The sequence below is a fragment of the Palaemon carinicauda genome, chromosome 17 (genome assembly GCF_036898095.1).
Source record: "Palaemon carinicauda isolate YSFRI2023 chromosome 17, ASM3689809v2, whole genome shotgun sequence".
Taxonomy (NCBI): domain Eukaryota; kingdom Metazoa; phylum Arthropoda; class Malacostraca; order Decapoda; family Palaemonidae; genus Palaemon; species Palaemon carinicauda.
In genome coordinates this window covers 45,990,167-46,010,194 of record NC_090741.1, presented here as the reverse complement: position 1 = coordinate 46,010,194, position 20,028 = coordinate 45,990,167, and the positions used below count along the sequence as shown (strand labels likewise).

Genomic DNA, 20,028 nt, shown 5'->3' with positions numbered 1-20,028 from the left:
AATAGAACTGAATTTATTGGATTTTGCATGCAATGCATGATCTTGTCTTCTATTCCTTAGTGTCCTTTGTTATTGTAAAAACATTGTCCTTTTTCCTTAAAGTATTTTTGTAAACTTACATAAGTGCTCTATTGTGTGTAAAGATATAAATGATATAATTTCTATAAAAAATTTGCAATAAACATAAAATAAAATATTAATTATAGTTTTATTTTTTTCTGTGCAAACTCTTGGGTATTATAACAGTAGTAATGTATTTGGTGTTTTAGCATAGGGACCTGGTTCCCCAGGTTAGTGCGGGTCACTCTTTAACCTAATCTTATTTTATTTTCAGTATATTGGAAATGGTCAGGTTGGAGCAGGGAGTCGAGGTAGCTTGGGAAGATCCTGGGATCCTAGGTTATGGTTAGTAATGTCATGTTAAACACATTCCTTTAATCAAATTTATTGTCCAAGGTTTTGCCTCCCTCCACCACCACCCTATTATTCGCTGGATCAGACATTGATTCACCATGCTGAGCAACTATATTTTTGTAAGGATAGAAGTGTCTTCTCAATTATCCTTATGAGAGGACGATGGGCACAATATACTGTATACAGTAAATTCCATTTCTTCAAATTTACCATACATTTCAAATATATCCTCCTTAAGGATATAGGTTCCTCTGTGACAAGTCTGTCTTTTGACAGAAACCTAGCCTACCATCTGAGAAACTTCTCAGGTTGTTAGGTGGATAGGAGTCAATGCTTATGCACCTCTGCAGGTCAGTGTGTTCTGATATCCAACAATTTTAAAGCAGTCAGCTTGGTCATAGGAACTCCCTCCCTCTTGTGAATGTTTCCTCTTAAAGGAACAGGGTTACAAAGCTGCATAACATGCACATCTCAGTTTGAGATGATTTGAACAGGTGATGCAAAAGTTTGAGATAAATTTGTGTCTATAAAGAGATTTGGATGTAGTAAGTGGAGGACCTAAGGAAAGCTCGTGGAATAATGGAAAAGGGAATAGATTATTAATAGATCAGGTAGGAATGGAGAACTTGTTTTCTGGGTCGAACCTGTGGCGCCCGGCGAAAAGTCCTTCTTGTATACCTTTTCTGATAAAAACCTTCCAATCATACCAGAGAAAGATAAAAGCATGGAATGCTGAGGTTACAACCCTCGCGCGAGCACCTTTTGGGTGTCGTGTATAAAGCAAAGGCGCGTGAAATCCACTATTCACAGGTTGTCTTCCATTTAGTTAATTCCTTCGCCAAAGGGATGGGCCGATACAGAGGCCCTAGACACATCCCCATCGCCGCACCACCCACGCCACGACGCGAGCGCCATCTGAACATCATCCTTCTTTTTGGAATTCAAAGTGTTGAATGGTTTTGTTGTGCTCTCGGTTTTTTTTATCTATCGTGGATTTATTTTGTCATGTCCGAAGCTCCATCTTCACACATTCCAATGTTAAGTACCATAGTTTGTTTTGACAGTATTTTATTGTACCGGGCTTGTGTTTTATATCCAGTATAGTCTGTTTTATTATTCCCGTCTGGCCTTTCATGGCGGCCATTGTTTGTTCACTTGTTTGGGAATTCATCTTTATCTGCCCGTTTAGTACTCTGTCACTTAGGTTCTTGGTTAAGTCCCTGGCCTTATGCCTTTAGAACCGTTATTATTTTTATTTTTATTTTTTTTTTGTGTATTTATGCTCATGGTACTTTTTGCTAGTAAGTCCAGCCTACGAACGAGATAGCGATTTAGCCTTGTTTTTGTTTAGTAACCGCCCGAGGCGTTCGTCTCGACTGTGCTATTTATTTTAAGTTTTTACGGATGCTATTCTTCGATCGTAGTGTTATATGGATGTACTTTTTTATTTTATACGTTTGTAATAGTGTTTTGTGATTTTTAGTCCTGTTTTTGTGTCCAAGAGAGCGAGAGATTGGGGTCCCCGTTTTCTGTTCGCAGTCACGAGTTACCCCTTTCTCTCGTTTTCTTTCTTAGCTCCGGTGGGGGAGCGGATTTCCCGTTTTCCGTTTTGTGCGTTCAGCGGGTTCTCCCTCCCTCACCTCTCCCCCTCTGGGTGGATGATAACTTACGAGTTATTTATTTTTCGTGACTTTTCAATTGTTAGCGTTATTTTGGTCCGTGTTTCGTCCTCTCCCCGTTACGGCTCGGGAGTAGTTATGAACGTTTTCCACTCCGCCTTGAGTTATACTCCGCCACGAGGGATTCTCAATAACTTTCGTTCTATTGTTATATTTATATTGTTTACTACGTGGGACGGGCTTCATATTGTTTAGATACGACCCTCCGGTGGCCCTTACTTCGGTCTCAGGCCACGGCCATATCCACAATAGCCTTTGTTATTACAACTGTGTTGTTATTCACAATAATTATTCAGGACCTTTCTTCTCCCTCCGGCCTCACCGGAGATCGTAAATACGCTTTACTATAATCTAAGCTTTAGTCTTTAGCTACGACTTAGCTTTTTATCTTTCACAATTGAATTATTAGCCACAATTGAATTATTCAGGGCATCTCATTATCCTCCGGCGTCACCGGAGGTCGCCCAAACACTTCACACTTAAAGTTGCCTTAGCTAATTAGCTAAGGCTCCTTTATTCAGGACATTTCATTACGATCCGGCCTCACCGGAGCTCCGGCTTCACCGGAGGTCGCCCATACACTTCACACTTATATTTGCCTTGCCTTTAGCTAAGGCTGGTGTTTGTATTTATTTTAAGGGCATGTCACTGCTTCCCCGACCCTTGGAGGTCGGCGGATTACTTTAAGCTTATTATCCTTATGTCATTAACAGACATTGGGTGCATTACAAATATACAGACAATTGAATTTTAAAGTGCCAACAATGGTATGGGGCAGTATCAACTTAAAGTTAATAGTTAGTTGTTTGGTCAATGCAATATGGGTGCTTAGGTAATTCAGTGAGTGCCAGAACTCTAAAATAATAGGTTTTTATCCCTTATCAGAGTTTCAAGCATCACCAGACTCATGTCTCCTTTCTTTTACAGAAGGCCCGTTGTACTGCTGAAGGATGCTCTGCCTCGTTCAGCGACCCCGTTGGGCATGACCTCTGCCGGTCTCATGCTCACTGCTCCATTCCCTTTATCCAGGAACCGGGACAGGCCCAATACCCAGTGTGGTTCCCGGATTTGTGCTCGTTCTGTTACGAGTTGTCGTCAGTTCTGCTGAATGATGATGTAAGTGGGTTTTCCCTTTGTTCCTTATTTCTCGTTGGCAGACACTAATATAGACATGAATATGATATACACAGTATATTTAGGTGGGCAAACCCCCTCCTCCATCACTAATCACTGCAAATCTTACAGGCTGATGATGTCTCTCTTCGGTCAGCAAGGGCTACTCTTCGGCCGTGGGTGTCGGGCTTTGGCAGGAATGCCCCGTCTGGCGCACCCTATCTCCTCGATGGGGATATGGCCTCCCGTCTCTTCCCAGGCTCGACTACTGCTGCAGTCTCTCCTGACCTTGCTGCCCCTTTAATTGAAGAAGTCAGGGCTACCATTTCCGTGGAGGACGAAACCCTCGTACCGATGGACATGGCTGGTCTGGATATAGACGTAGAACCCAGGGACGAGCAGGTAAGTGGTGCCGAGTTGGTGGAAACCCTTTTCTCTCCTACTCCCTCTTCTACCTCTTCCTTTCTAGGTTTTGATAACTCTAAGGCTTCTCCTCGGGATCCCTCTGCCTCCGTACGACCCAAGGTGAAGCCACTTCGAACTTATAAGACTTCAGCTTTGCCAGTATCAACGTCACCGGTCCCCGGACCCTCGACAGCTCCTGATATTCATATTGCTCCTCGTAAAACCACTACTCCTAAGAAGTCTAAGTCTACCAAATCCAAGAAAAAACCAACGGGTGACTTTCAGGTACCCTGGGCTGATCTCCTCCCCATCCAACTGATCAAAGGATTGGTCAGGGATCAAGTTCAACATCACTCTGGTGCAATAACAGAGATTAAGGATATGATGGCTACTCTGATCCGCGCCGGAACTCAGTTCCCTCCCCCTTCTGCCCCAGACGCATCGAAGCTGCCGCCCTTCGATAAAAACAATCCTTGGCGGTTTGCTTTGCATGCTCCATTCGTAGATGGCTCCCTAACTCTGGAGGGCATGGGCACCCGCCCTCTAGAGGACCTGGAGTTCTATCCCCCGGGCCTAGCATTCCCGTTCAATGGTTTTGTACGGTTAAAGGAACATGCATTGGTCCGTATGGACAAGGTACCGAAGGAAACGGTCATATTTCCAAAAGAGCAGGCCCAGGCTATCTGGGCCAGAACACTATCAGAGTGGGGGTGTATTAACTCCAAGCTCACCCCTCACAAGGGTTCCTACACTATTTTTACGACAGCGGCCTCCATCTCTTTGCCGCTCATAGACAAAGTCACAGAGCTGACTATACAGGCCATCAAAGAAGGCTCTTCCATGCCGGCTCTCAAGGAGACGGACCCCACCTCTTTGCTTATTCCGGGTTCCTCGGCAGCCTGGGATGCTGTGGCCTCTACCTTCACGGTGGGGAAACTAGACCCGGACTGTGCCTCTACTCTTTTCTCTGAGAAGCTTCCCAGATTAATAGAGAGTCTTCTCAAAACTGAGTTCGAGACCCGTACTAGACTTGCTAGGTCCCTCCAATCCATCACCTCCATGGAGTCCCTTGCATCTCTTTACCCAGAGGAAACGCTGTTCAGAGTCGCCACAAAGAATCAGCTGCTATCCTACCAAATAGATCTCCATGACTTCTGGTCAGCACGGGTTAGTTGCAGGAAGTTCGTTCTGTCGGAGGCCACCATCAGGCATGAGCCGAACAGACTGATAGCTTCCTCCTGCTGGGGTAAGACCCTCTTCCCTCAGACCGAGGTGGATAAGGTTCTTCAGGACGCAGCGAGGGCAAACCAGAATTTGCAGGTAAGGTGGGGTCTCTCAGCCAAAAAGAGGTTCGAACCCCAGAGACACTCATTCTTCAAGAAGAAGCTGAGGTTTAGTCCTTACAAAGCGGCCCGGGGTACCTCGTCCCCACAGCCTTCCGCGGCCTCGACTTCTCGACAACAGGCGCCTCCTCAGCAGGTAGTCTACCTCGCTGCTCCCCCTGGTACACAGCCCAACCCCTCTTGGATGCCCTCACCTGCATACAACCCTGCCTACGAACCCTCCGGTTCCTTTCGTGGATACCAAAGAGGGAGTTCCAGAGGTAGAGGACAGTTCCGCCAACGCGGCGGGCCCAGAGCAAGGGGTTCCCGTGGAGGGAGGGGCCCTAAGTTCACTCCCTCCCAATGATGTGATGCCGGTAGGAGGGAGACTTTATCACTTCCGGGATCATTGGACCTTCAGTCCATGGGCTCACAGCATAATATCAAGGGGCTTGGGTTGGAAATGGTCACAGGGATCCCCTCCTCCACCGGTGACCTTCTTCCAGAGACCCACTCCCATCCTGGAAGAGTACACTGCGGAGTTACTCAAGAAGAGAGCAATCAAGCGGGTTCGATCCCTGAAGTTCCAAGGCCGCCTGTTTACAGTCCCGAAGAAAGACTCGTCGGCGTTGAGGGTAGTTCTGGACTTGTCGAAGCTCAACTCTTACATCCTTTGCGACAAGTTCCGTATGCTGACTATCTCTCAGGTACGGACCTTACTTCCCCGTGGGGCCGTCACCACCTCTATCGATCTTACCGACGCCTATTATCATGTCCCAGTAGCTCGAAACTTCTCTCCTTATCTAGGCTTCCGTCTCGGCAAGAGAGCCTTCGCATTCAAAGTCATGCCCTTCGGTCTCAGCATTGCCCCCAGGGTATTCACGAAACTGGGGGAGACGGTGCTCGAGCAACTCAGACACCAAGGGATACAAATCGTCGCCTATCTGGACGATTGGCTCATTTGGGCCCAGTCGCACCAGGAATGCAAAAGAGCTACGTCGAAGGTACTCCATTTTCTCGCCAAACTGGGCTTCCAAGTCAACCTCCGGAAGTCCCGCCTACAACCATCAAGCCTCTTCGAATGGTTAGGCATCCGTTGGGACCTCTCAAAGCACAAGCTCTCCCTTCCTCCCAAGAAGGTGAGGGAGATAGCTTCCAAGGTCAGGAACTTTCTCAAACACAAACAGGTGTCCAGAAGAGCTTTAGAACGAGTCCTCGGCCTACTCCAGTTTGCCTCACTGACCGATCTCCTATTAAAAGCCAAACTCAAAGACATCAATCGAGTTTGGAGAAAGAGGGCGACAATACCTTTAAGAGACAAGACCTCGAAGATCCCCTCTGTCTTGAAAATGAGACTACAACCATGGTCCGATCGGAGGAACCTCTCCAAGTCGGTTCCTCTACAGTTCCCCTCTCCACAAGTGACAATTCATACCGACGCGTCTCTGAGTGGTTGGGGGGGTTACTCCCAACATCAGATGTGTCAGGGCTCTTGGTCACCCGCCATGAGACAGTTCCATATCAATGTTCTCGAAGCCATGGCGGTGTTCTTGACCCTGAAGAGAATCTCCCCTCCGAGGTCGACCCACATCAGAGTAGTCTCAGACAGCACGGCCGTAGTCCACTGCCTCAACAGAGGGGGGTCCAAATCACCCAACCTGAATCAGATCCTGGTCACTATCTTCACCTTGGCAGCCGACAAAGACTGGTTCCTGTCAGCAACTCACCTAGCAGGAGTCCAGAATGTGATAGCAGACGCATTATCCAGGACGAGCCCACTGGAATCGGAGTGGTCCCTGGACATGCACTCCTTCCGGTGGATACTCAGGCTGGTTCCAGGTCTCCAGGTAGATCTATTCGCGACCCGACTCAATCACAAACTCCCGTGTTATGTGACACCGAACCTGGACCCTCAGGCTTATGCCATGGACGCATTAACCCTGGATTGGAACCATTGGCAGAAGATCTTCTTATTCCCTCCAGTGAATCTTCTACTGAAAGTCTTGCACAAACTCCGCTCCTTCAACGGGGCAGTAGCTTTAGTGGCACCTCACTGGCCAAAGAGCAGTTGGTTTCCTCTCCTCCTCGAGTTGAAACTCCGTCCCTTCCGGATCCCATTCCCCAAACTGACCCAGGTGGTCCAAACACGGACTGTGTCAGATTCCTCAAGGATAGCCAAAACCCTAACTTTGTGGATTTCATGAAGTTTGCGGCACGTAGGGACGCAAACATCGACCCAGATAATGTCCTCTTTATAGAATCAGACAAAAGGGACTCAACGATTCGCCAATATGATTCGGCGGTTAAGAAACTAGCGGATTTCTTAAGGACTTCAGACCATTCGGTTATGACTCCTAATTTAGCCATCTCCTTCTTTAGGTCCATTTTTGACAAAGGCCTAGCAGCTAGCACTATAACCACCATTAAGTCAGCTCTGAGGAAAGTCTTCCTGGTTGGGTTTAACATTAACCTGGCGGAGTCTTATTTCTCATCTATTCCAAAAGCATGTGCTAGGCTTCGACCTTCGGTCCGTCCTCAAAAGGTCTCTTGGTCTCTAAATGATGTCCTCAAACTGGCCTCCGACACGGACAACGAATCCTGCTCTTATATCACTCTTCTTAGGAAGACTTTATTTCTAACAGCTTTGGCCTCGGGTTCCAGAATCTCAGAACTAGCAGCTCTCTCACGAAACTCAGAGAACATGGATTTCCTCCCTTCAGGTGAGGTACTTCTTTCACCAGACAGGGCGTTCCTAGCTAAGAACGAGGACCCCCAAAATAGGTGGTCCCCTTGGAAGATTATTCCTCTTCTCCAAGATACTTCTCTATGTCCGGTCACCACTCTCAGGGCCTTTTTAGCCAGGACTGCTACCCGATCGTCTGGCCCCTTGTTTATCAGAGAACAAGGAGGTACCATTTCCATACGTGGCATTAGGCAACAGATCCTATACTTCATTAAACAAGCCAATCCGGGATCATTTCCCCATGCTCATGATATCCGATCGATAGCTACCTCCATCAACTATTTCCAGAATATGGACTTTGATAACCTTAAGAAGTACACGGGTTGGAAATCTCCTATGGTCTTCAAACGCCACTATCTAAAGAACTTACAGGCTCTTAAATATCCAACGGTTGCAGCTGGGAGCCTTATCTCTCCCCATTGATCTTTTGTTCTTCCTTTCATCCATCTCTTCTCTTCTCCCTCCTACCCGCCACTCGCACCACGACGCCGCTTCCTTGGTGGTTCGTTAGCCCTAAGTGTATTACATATTAGGTTAATATGATTGTAACTATTATTGTTTTCCCTTGTTATTAAGTTGGGATATTCTTAGCCATGTCAGTTTTGTTGCATGTTTTCCTCTGATACTCAGAGGTTTCCTTGTTATCATGTTTGTTTATCCTTACTCTCACTATGCCCTGTGGCTAGTTTATATTTTATGCCTACTTACCTGAATTATATATGATTTTCTTTACATGGTGTTGTTTCTCTCCCCTTATTAAATTAGTAGTTATTGTTGGGCTTGGAAGGCATTCTCTGGTACATTTTCGCCGGGCGCCACAGGTTCGACCCAGAAAAGGGATTTTGACGAAGGAAAAATCTATTTCTGGGGAGAGACCTGTGGCGCCCGGCGAAACCCTTCCCCTTATTTTACACGATCCCACCCTTTCCTTTCCAAGCCATCATGGCCAATACAGAAGGATGTTGTTCAGATGGCGCTCGCGTCGTGGCGTGGGTGGTGCGGCGATGGGGATGTGTCTAGGGCCTCTGTATCGGCCCATCCCTTTGGCGAAGGAATTAACTAAATGGAAGACAACCTGTGAATAGTGGATTTCACGCGCCTTTGCTTTATACACGACACCCAAAAGGTGCTCGCGCGAGGGTTGTAACCTCAGCATTCCATGCTTTTATCTTTCTCTGGTATAATTGGAAGGTTTTTATCAGAAAAGGTATACAAGAAGGACTTTTCGCCGGGCGCCACAGGTCTCTCCCCAGAAATAGATTTTTCCTTCGTCAAAATCCCTTTATTATACTAGTTTAAGTGTTTGCATAATATGACTCCAGTATTGTCTATGTATCAAAAGCCTTCATATTGACTTTTCTTATTTATGAGCCGTCATATTTATCAATTAGGGACGTGCTTTCTGAGATGTGAACATGCTAATGCTGTTGTGATTTAGTTGGTTTAAAAGAATGAACAGCATGGATATTTTACCCAGTCTGGCAACTTGAAAGAATACTTAATTCCTCTTGTATGCCCTTACAACCCTACTCATCTGTCCAGAGAGAAAAATTTCTTCAATTTGAGTATATTCTAATAACAAATGCTTTGGAAACCTTGATGTCGGGAAGTTAGTTTTTATGTAAAATATATGAATAGCAATTATAAAGTCCTAGAGTAAAGAAACTGCTTAATTTGAAATTTGTCCATAGACAAGATGGTGCTACTTATGTATTTTTATATGCAGTAATTTTTATTCCTCTTGTATACCCATGTAACCCGGCTCGTCTGTCCAATGGAAAAATTCCTTCAATACCTGTATGAGTATTTTCTAATAACAAATGCTCCGGAAACCTTTGTCGGGAAGTTAGTTTTTATGTAAAATATATGAATAGCAGTTTTAGAGTCCCAGGGTATAGAAACTGCTTAATTTAAAATTTGTCCAAAGACAAGATGGTGCTACTTGTGTATTTTTATATGCAGTAATTTTTATTCCTCTTGTATACCCATGTAACCCTCTCATCTGTCCAATGGAAAAATTCCTTCAATATGAGTATATTCTAATAACAAATACTCCGGAAACCTTGATGTCGGGAAATTAGTTTTTATGTAAAATATATGAATAGCAATTTTAAAGTCCTAGAGTAAAGAAACTGCTTAATTTAAAATTTGTCCATAGACAAGATGGTGCTACTTATGTATTTTAGTATGCAGTAATTTTTATTTGTGCAGATGCAAATTTTCATAATGCATTAGTATGGAAAATAGCATCATTAATCCATAAGAATCTATTCATTCTAATTGGCTATCCATGCTAGTCCTAAAGAATCAATGTTTCAATTGGTTACGAATTCCAGTCCATAAAAATCCATCCATTCTAATTGGCTACCCCTTAACGTAACTATCCCAGCTTGCCTGCTCCCCTTCATTCTTCACTATCATCATACACCACTAACCTTAGTGCTGGTAGACCCAACTCCACCCATTTTCCTGCCCTTAAGAATCAATCCATTTCAATTGGCTGCCCATTATCCGAGCTCCACCCACTTTCCTGCCTACCTGTTAAACCGCACTCTCGCTCTTCCTACAGAACGGACCTAACCTACTGACCTAACCTAACCTTGATGGTCACCCAATTTATTCTCTCCCTACAGCACTAACTTCACTGCTGGTGGTGATTGTATAACCTACTTGCATGAGTTATATGGGCCTTGGGTTGTTCATTCTTCATGCGCTTAATGTAAAGGAGTGCTTAAGATCATGGATTTAATATATTCCTGCTATATGTTATGTTATCTTTCTGCCTGTCGAATGACTTTCAACATTTGGAGAGATGAACTTTTTTTACTGTTCGCCTATCTGATATCTTTCTCCCTGCGTGGAAAGCTACTCGATGCATATTAGGCTTCTACCGATCCATTACTTTCAATATGTGAAATTCAAACCTACCAATACTGTACACTATTTAGATTCTACTCAGGAATAGCTTCCATAGGCTGGTTCCTGGTAGTGGACTAAATTTCTAATCACCCTTGCTCAGGCTCATGGCCTTTCTCTTCGTTTGGTTCATGGGGAGCCTTTGAAATGATTGGTTGGACAGTGTTACCTGTCCTTTTGATTTGGTTACACCTGCAATCCCATCTCTTGAATGTGTGCTCGCCAGCAGAATTGACTTTACAACTCGGTGACTTTAAACCAAGGAGAAAGTCTTTTATTAGGCCTTTCATTATCAATACTAATCCAAGGTTAGGGATTCCTTTTAATTCAGAGCCTTGGCCAAGAATGAAAATGCCAACCGCCATTCCAGCTGTTTGATATTGTCCTGAACTGGTCCATAAACACAGATTACATATGGAATGTATTTCCTAATTAACTGCCTTTTGTCATTAAATGGTGTCAAGAGAGACTGCTTGAGGCAATTTTCGCTGTAGGTTGGAATTTTGTCTTTCTGGGGCGACCTGTGACGGCCGGTGAAAACGGTCCTTCTTTACACTTTTCTGATATAAATCTTCCAAATATACCAGAGAAAGATAAAAGCATGGAATACAGAGGTTACTACCCTCGCGCGAGCACCTTGTGGGTGTCGTGTATACAACAGGGGCGTGTGAAAACCACTATTCACAGGCTGTCTTCCATTTAGATAATTCCTTCATCAAAGGGAAGGGCCGTAACAGAGGCCCTAGAGAACACACTTGGACCACGCCACCGACACCTAACGCGCGCCCTCTAGGGCATCCTTCTGTTTTGGACTTGCTCGCTTAGTTGTTTTGTTTGTGCTCTTGGTGTTTTTTCCCGTGTTTGACGTTAATTCATCATGACTGACGCTGCTACTTCACCTTTACCAATGTTAAGTACCATAGTTTGTTTTGACAGCTTTTTACAGTACCGGGCATTTGTTCTCTTTCCAGTAATGTGGATTTTAATTTTGGGAGCAGCTTGGCCTTCCTCGGTGTCGGTAGCCATTTTGGCGTTGTTCGCTTCGCTGGTATTTCAAGTTAATATTGCCCATCTGGTACTCTGTCATCTAGGTTATATCACTTACGATTTATGACCATTATTATTATCATTATTTTATTATTGTTTTTACTATGGTATTTTTTGCTAGCAAGTCCAATTTGGACGAACGAAGAATAACGTTCTTGGCTTTGTTATAGTTTAAGTACCCGCCTCGGGAAGGTGGTCGTTTTTAGACTATATCTTTACATTTATTTGTTACGCTGTCGTTATTCTTCGTTCTTGGTTATTACAATTTTATTATTATTCTTATATCATATTATTGTGTGCTTTTGGTTCTTTATAATGTAACCATGAGAGCGTGAGCATGGAGTTCTCGTTTTCTGTTACTACAGTTACGAGTTACCCTTTCTCTCGTTTTCTTTCTTAATCTCGAGTAAGAAGAGGTGGATTTCCCGTTTTTCGTTTTATACGCTCACGAGTTATCCCTTCCCCCTCTCCTTCTACGGGTTTATGATACAGTATTACGTTTGATGATATTTACGTTTTATTGATGTGGTACAGTTAATATAGCTAGCATTATTAATAGGTTCCGTTCATGTATGAGTCATTACTTTGGGCTTGCTTTATGCCGCCACCCGTAGTTCCGTTCTCTTCGGAACGTTCACCCTCTCCGCCTTGAGTTCTACTCCGCTATAATGGATACTCATTGGGTTGAAACTAGTCAGATATTTGGAGTGCAACGGTGAAACCCGGCTTCGGCCTTATGCACACGAACCTTTTTCAAGATTAATCACAATTTCATTATTACGATCCTTTTTCACCGGATCTCCGGCTTCACCGGAGATCACACAGACGTTCAGCATTGAGGTTAACATTATCTTACCGCTGATGTTCACAATTTCATTATTACGTACCTTTGTCACCGGATCTCCGGCTTCACCGGAGATCACTCAGACGTTCAGAACCGAGGTTAACATTATTTTACCGATGAGGTTTATAGTTACATGTTACGTGGTTACTTGACTTTAATATATTAATTTGTAGCTCTAGCTAGCAATTATAGAACCATGTTAGGCACACATAATTAATGTTATCTATTTCTTTTGATTCATCTGTTCACTGACCAGAGTCTCAAGGAACATCCAGACTTATGTCTCCTTTCTTTTACAGAAGGTCCGCTGCGCTGCCAAGGGGTGCCCCGCTGCTTTTAATGATCCCCTGGGCCATGACCTATACCGATCTCATGCGCATTGCTCCATATCCTTCTCTCGGGAACCGGGACAAGCCCCCTACATGGTATGTTTCCCGGAGTCATGCACGCTCTGCTACGAGCTTTCATCCCTACTCCTGAACGATGATGTAAGTTGGTTCTAGCTTGTTCCTTTTGGTATCCTTTGCGATGAATTAATTGGTTCTTTATATATATATACATCGCTTATTGCTTCATCACTAATCCCCTCACCTCTTTCAGGCTGATGATGAATCTCTCCGGGCTGCAAGAGCTGCTCTCCGTCCGTGCGTGTCAGGCTTTGGAAGGAATGCTCAGTCTGGCGCACCCTATCTCCTCGATGGAGACATGGCCTCTCACCTATTCCCGGGCTCTACTACTGCTGCAGTTCCACCGGAGACAGCGGCCCCGTTAATTGAGGCGGTTAGAGCAACCATCCCAACGGAAGAAGAAGCTTTATTGACGGAGGACGCGTCCTCTCTAGATTTGGACGTCGAACCCGTGGATGAGCAGGTAGGTGGTGATGAGTTGGTGGACCCCCTTTCATCTCTCACTCCTTCCTCTACTTCTTCCTTTCACGGCTTTGATAAGCCTACGGCTTCTCCTCGGGATCCCTCCGTTCCTGTACGACCCAAGGTGAAGCCACTACGTATCTTTAAGCCTTCAGCTTTGCCATTATCTGCGTCACCGGTCCCTGGACCCTCAAAGGATCCTGATGTTCATATTACTTTACATAAAACCGTGACTGCTAAAAAGACGAAGTCCGCTAAGTCCAGGGCTTTGTCAGCGGATCGTGCTCAGGATCCCTCCTTCCCCGCCGACCTGATCAGGGATATTGTTAAAGAGCAGATACAACAACATTCTAGGGCAAGCCAGGGAGCTATGACGGAGCTCAAAGATATGGTGGCGAATCTGATCCGTTCAGGAACTCAGATGCCTCCTTCTTCAGCCCCAGACGCATCGAAGTTACCCCCCTTCGATAAAAACAACCCATGGAGGTTTGCCTTACATGCTCCATATATAGATGGTGCCATAACTCTGGAGGGCATAGGCACCCGCCCTCTAGAGGACCTAGAATTTTATCCTCCGGGACTAGAATTCCCATTCAACGGCTTCGTCCGTTTGAAAGAACATGCCTTGGTTAGGTTAGACAAGGTACCGAAGGAAACGGTAATATTTCCTAAAGAGAAGGCCCACGTCTGGGCCAGGACGTTGTCGGACTGGGGGTGCGCTAATTCCAAGCTCACCCCGCACAAAGGGGCCTACACCATATTTACAACTGCTCCCGTTATTACCTTACCTATTACGGATAAAGTGGCAGGTCTTACTTTTCAAGCTGTCAAAGAAGGTTCTGCCATGCCGGCTCTTAAAGAGACGGACCCCACCTCCATGCTCATCCCGAGTACCTCTACTATCTGGGACGATGCTTCCTCTACTTTCACAGTATGGAAGTTAGACCCAGACTGCGCCTCTAATCTGTTTTCCGAGAAGCTTCCCAAATTACCGGAGAATCTTCTCAAGACTGAGTTTGAGGCACGAAATAGGTTAGCTAGGTCTCTCCACTCCATTACCTTCGCGGAGTCTCTAGCCTCGCTTTATCCGACTGAGACCTTGTTTTGGATATTCACGAAGAACCTGTCTCTGTCCTTCCAAATCGACCTACACGAGTTCTGCTCTGCTCGGGTTAGTTGCAGGAAATATGTTCTATCTGAGGTCTCGATCAGACATGAACCGAACAGGCTGATAGCTTCCTCCTGCTGGGGTAAAACCCTCTTTCCTCAGGAGGAGGTGAACAAGGTTCTGCAAGACGCTGCGAGAGCAAACCAAAATTTGCAAGTGAGGTGGGGCCTCACTGCCAAAAGGAAGGTCGAATCCCAAAAGCAAGCTTTCTTCAAGAAGAAACGGAGATTTACCCCTTACAAGACGAACCAGGGTCACTACCATCAATCGTCAGTTACCCACTCGTCATCACAGTCTCCCTCTGCTTCGACGTCTCTGCAACCAAATCCCCCTCAACAGGTGGTCTACCTCACTGCTCCCCCAGGTACACAACCCAACCCCGTTTGGATGCCCTCGCCTGCATACAACCCTAGCTACGAACCCTCAGGTTCCTTTCGTGGACACCAGAGAGGTAGCTACAGGGGTAGAGGACAGTTCCGCCAACGAGGCGGACCTAGGACAAGGGATGCTCGGGGAGGGAAAGGACCTAGATTCACTCCCTCACAATGATGTAGTCCCGGTAGGGGGGAGACTTTACCACTTTCGAGACCATTGGACCTTCAGTCCGTGGGCTCACAGCATAATCTCCAAAGGTTTGGGGTGGAAATGGTCATAAGGTTCTCCTCCTCCACCAGTGACCTTCTTCCAGAAACCCACTACCATCCTGAAAGAGTACACCACAGAGTTACTCAAGAAAAAAGCAATCAAACGGGTTCGATTGCTGAAGTTCACAGTTCCGAAGAAAGGCTCGTCGGCATTGAGAGTGGTCCTGGACTTGTCAAAGCTAAATTCTTACATCCTCTGCGACAAGTTCCGGATGTTGACTATCTCTCAGGTACGGACCTTACTTCCCCGTGGGGCCGTCACCGCCTCTATCAATCTCACCGACGCCTATTATCATGTACCAATAGCTCGAAACTTCTCTCCTTACCTAGGTTTCCGTCTAGGCAGGAAAGCCTTTGCGTTCAAAGTCATGCCCTTCGGCCTCAACATTGCGCCCAGGATATTCACGAAACTGGGAGAGACAGTGTTAGAACAACTCAGGAACCAAGGGATACAGATCATTACTTATCTGGACGATTGGCTCACTTGGGCTCGGTTGGCCCTGGAATGCAACAGAGCTATGAAGAAAGTACTTCGATTTCTCGCCAACCTGGGATTTCGGGTCAATCTCCAAAAGTCCCGCCTACAACCATCAGGCCAATTCGAATGGTTAGGCATTCAGTGGGACCTTTCAAAGCACAAGCTGTCTCTCCTTCCAAAAAGGTAAGAGAAATAGCTTCCAAGATCAAGAATTTTCTCAAACACAAACAGGTGTCCAGAAGAGCCTTAGAAAGCATCCTCGGCCTTCTCCAATTCGCTTCAGTAACAGATCGCCTATTAAAAGCCAAACTCAAAGACATCAATTGAGTTTGGAGAAAGAGAGCTACTGTACCTTTAAGAGACAAGGTCTCGAAGATCCCCTCTGTCTTGAAAATGAGACTACACCCATGGTCCGAACCGAAGAACCTCTCCAAATCGGTTCCTCTACAATTCCCACCTCCACAAGTGACAATTCACACAGACGCGTCTCTGAGTGGATGGGGGGGTTACTCCGAACATCAGATGTTTCAGAGCTCTTGGTCACCCGCCATGAAACGCTTCCATATCAATGTTCTCGAAGCCATGGCAGTGTTCTTGACCCTGAAGAGACTCTCTCCTCCGAGGTCGACCCACATCAGAGTAGTGTCAGACAGCACAGCCGTAGTACACTGCATCAACAGAGGAGGATCCAAGTCACCCAACCTGATTCAGATCCTGGTCACTATCTTCGCCTTGGCAACAGAAAAGAACTGGTTCCTGTCAGCAACTCACCTAGTGGGAGTCCAGAATGTGATAGCGGACTCACTATCCAGGACGAAACCACTGGAATCAGAATGGTCTCTAGACATAATTTCATTCCGGTGGATACTCAGGCTGGTTCCGGGCCTCCAGGTAGATCTATTCGCAACTCAGATGAATCACAAACTTCCTTGTTATGTGACACCAAACCTGAACCCTTAGGCTTATGCCATAGACGCATTAACCCTGGATTGGAACCATTGGAGGAAGATTTACCTATTTCCCCCTGTGAATCTTCTAATGAAAGTTTTACACAAACTACGCTCCTTCCGGGGGGCAGTGGCTTTAGTAGCACCTCACTGGCCAAAGAGCAGTTGGTTTCCTCTCCTCCTCGAGTTGAAACTCCGTCCCTTCCGGATCCCATTCCCCAAACTGACCCAAGTAATCCAAACTCAGACTGTGTCAGATTCCTCAAGGATAGCCAAAACCCTAACTTTGTGGACTTCATGAAGTTTGCAGCTCGTAGAGACGCAAACATTGACCCGGAAAACGTTCTCTTCATCGAATCAGACAAAAGGGACTCGACAATTCGTCAATATGATTCAGCCGTTAAGAAACTAGCAGATTTCCTAGAGAATTCGGACCATACTCGTATGTCTCCGAATTTAGCCATCTCGTCCTTTAGGTTCCTATTTGACAAAGGCCTAGCAGCTAGCACTATAACCACCATCAAGTCAGCTTTGAAGAAGATCTTCCTTGTTGGGTGTAACATTAACCTGGCGGAGTCTTATTTCTCATCTATTCCAAAAGCGTGTGCTAGGCTTCAACCTTCGGTTCGGCCGCAAAAGGTCTCTTGGTCTCTGAACGATGTCCTCAAACTTGCGTCGGACACGGACAATGAATACTGCTCTTATATCACTCTTCTTAGGAAGACTTTATTTCTAACGGCTATGGCCTCAGGTGCTAGAATCTCAGAACTAGCAGCTCTCTCACGAAACCCGGAAAACATAGATTTCCTCCCTTCAGGCGAAGTACTCCTTTCTCCAGACAGAGCTTTCCTAGCTAAAAATGAGGATCCGCAAAATAGGTGGTCCCCTTGTAAGATTACAGTATCTCTCTTCCCCAGGATCCTTCTCTGTGTCCAGTCACTACTCTCAGGGCCTTTTTAGCTAGAACTGCCACCCGCTCGTCTGGCTCCTTGTTTATCAGGGAACAAGGAGGTATATTTCCATTCAAGGTATCAGACAACAAATCCTCTACTTCATTAAACATGCTAACCCGGAATCATTTCCCCATGCTCATGATATACGGTCAGTAGCTACCTCCATCAATTACTTCCAGAACATGGATTTTGGTGACCTTAATAAATATACGGGTTGGAAATCTCCTATGGTTTTCAAACGCCACTATCTAAAGAACTTACAGGCCCTTAAATACCCAACGGTTGCAGCGGGGAGTCTTATCTCTCCCCATTAATCTCTGCTTATTCCTTTCTTCCATCTCTTCTCTTCTCCCTCCTACCCGCCACTCACACCACGTCGCCACTCTCCTGGGTGGTTCGTTAGCCCTAAGATATTTACCATGTTTAATTCCTATGCTTTAACTGTTATTGTATTTACCGTTCCTTTAATGTTTAGGTATGCTTAGACATGTAAGATTTGATGCCTTTTGCGTTTGGACACTCAGATGCTTCCTTGTCTTCATATTTATTTAGCCTTACGTTCCCTATGTTTACATACAGTATTATATTATTTTATTGTCTTACATGGTGTTTGTTTTCTCCTCATTATGTTATTACTTTATTGGGCTTGGAAGGCATTCTCTGGTACATTTTCACCGGCCGTCACAGGTCGCCCCAGAAAAGGGATTTTGACGAAGGAAAAATCTATTTCTGGGAAGAGACCTGTGATGCCCGGTGAAACCCTTCCCGGTTATTTTGTACGGACCCACCCTTTCCTTGCCAAGCCATATGTTCTTGCAGAAGGATGTCCTAGAGGGCGTGCGTGTTAGGTGTCGGTGGCGTGGTCCAAGTGTGTTCTCTAGGGCCTCTGTTACGGCCCTTCCCTTTGATGAAGGAATTATCAAAATGGAAGACAGCCTGTGAATAGTGGTTTTCACACGCCCGTTGTATACACGACACCCACAAGGTGCTCGCGCGAGGGTAGTAACCTCTGCATTCCATGCTTTTATCTTTCTCTGGTATATTTGGAAGATTTATATCAGAAAAGTGTAAAGAAGGACCCTTTTCACCGGGCGTCACAAGTCTCTTCCCAGAAATAGATTTTTCCTTCGTCAAAATCCCTTTTTAATGTGACTTGCATGTTCCTTGAAACACTCGGTTGAATACAATAACAGTACAGTACTTATAATCAGCTATCATTTTATAAAAACTGGATTCTTACTGTATTCTAATAAGCTTCCATGTGAAGTACAATATAGTTCAGTACTGTACAGTACAGTACAGCACTTAATCCTTATTTTATGATTAGAAAAGACAACCTAATGTGGGTTTTACTTTTTTATTTGATACTTAAGGATAAGTGATGTAAAGGCTTATTAGAAATATGGTGAACTCGCATATAGAGAGGTATTGCTGTAATACATTAGCCTTTTAATTCTTCTCATTCATATTTGCATTCTTCTCATTTTGTAGGTTACAATTTGAACTATATGAAAATTTAATAATGTACTATAGTATGTAAATATCTCTTTAGTCCATTTGTAAGAGTTTCTTTTAACAAGTGTTATGCAGTGTATGATAAAGGAGGTACAGGGTAAATTGTTTTCAAGGACTTTTAATTTTTAAAATCCTGTAGACTGTGTATTATTTTGTTGAAATCCATTGATATTCTTTATTTGTCATTATCATAATGGAATACAGTAGTTTATTATTATTAATATTACTTGCTAAGCTGCAACCCTAGTTGGAAAAGCAGGATGCTATAAGCCCAGGGGCTCCAACAGGGAAAGTAGCCCAGTGAGGAAAAGAAAGAAGGAGAGATAAAATATTTTAAGAAGAGTAACAACATTAAAAAAAACTATTTTCAATATAAACTATAAATACGTTAATAAAACAAGAGGAAGAGAAATTAGATAGAACAGTGTGCCCGAGTGTACCCTCAAGCAAGAGAACTCTAAATCTACAGTTTTAATGTTAGTTTGCATCTTGTAATAATGTGTTTTTGGTTTATGTATTAAAGGAAGTATGGATATTGGCGGTGCAGACAAAGGAGGGGCTATGTCCAGATCGTAGTGTGATTCCTATTGGCTGCTTTATGACATCGCTTAAACATCCTAGATGACATAATTTGGAATGTGGCATTCTGTTTGAAAAGTACAGGTAATGTGTTGCAAGGTAACTTGTATCAAGTTTAGTTGCGAGTCCCATCAACTAAGAGTCAACTCGAGCAATTTGTTTTTGCAAGAAAAGCACGTCGACCCTCAAGTAAGTAAGTTTTATGGTAATATCACGTATCATTATTATTATGTAGTTTAACTAAACCACTGACTTGACAGTTTCAACTCTTAAATGTGGTTGCATTTTCCATGTAAAGTTTTGGGGCCAAATATATTTTGTGATCTTCATTTTGTATTAAGAACAAAACAAATTAAAGCCAGTCCTATGAAATCCATACTCATGACTGGTTA

General features: G+C 44.6%; 1 long non-coding RNA gene across 1 annotated transcript in view; it reads left to right on the top strand.

Moving 5' to 3' along the window:
* Window positions 1-20,028, top strand: part of LOC137656056 (uncharacterized) — a 41,009-nt gene extending 20,981 nt beyond the window's left edge. The window contains exons 2-3 of the long non-coding RNA XR_011046925.1: window positions 335-405; window positions 19,581-20,028. This is a non-coding gene — a long non-coding RNA (uncharacterized lncRNA). The remainder of the gene's footprint in view (window positions 1-334; window positions 406-19,580) is intronic.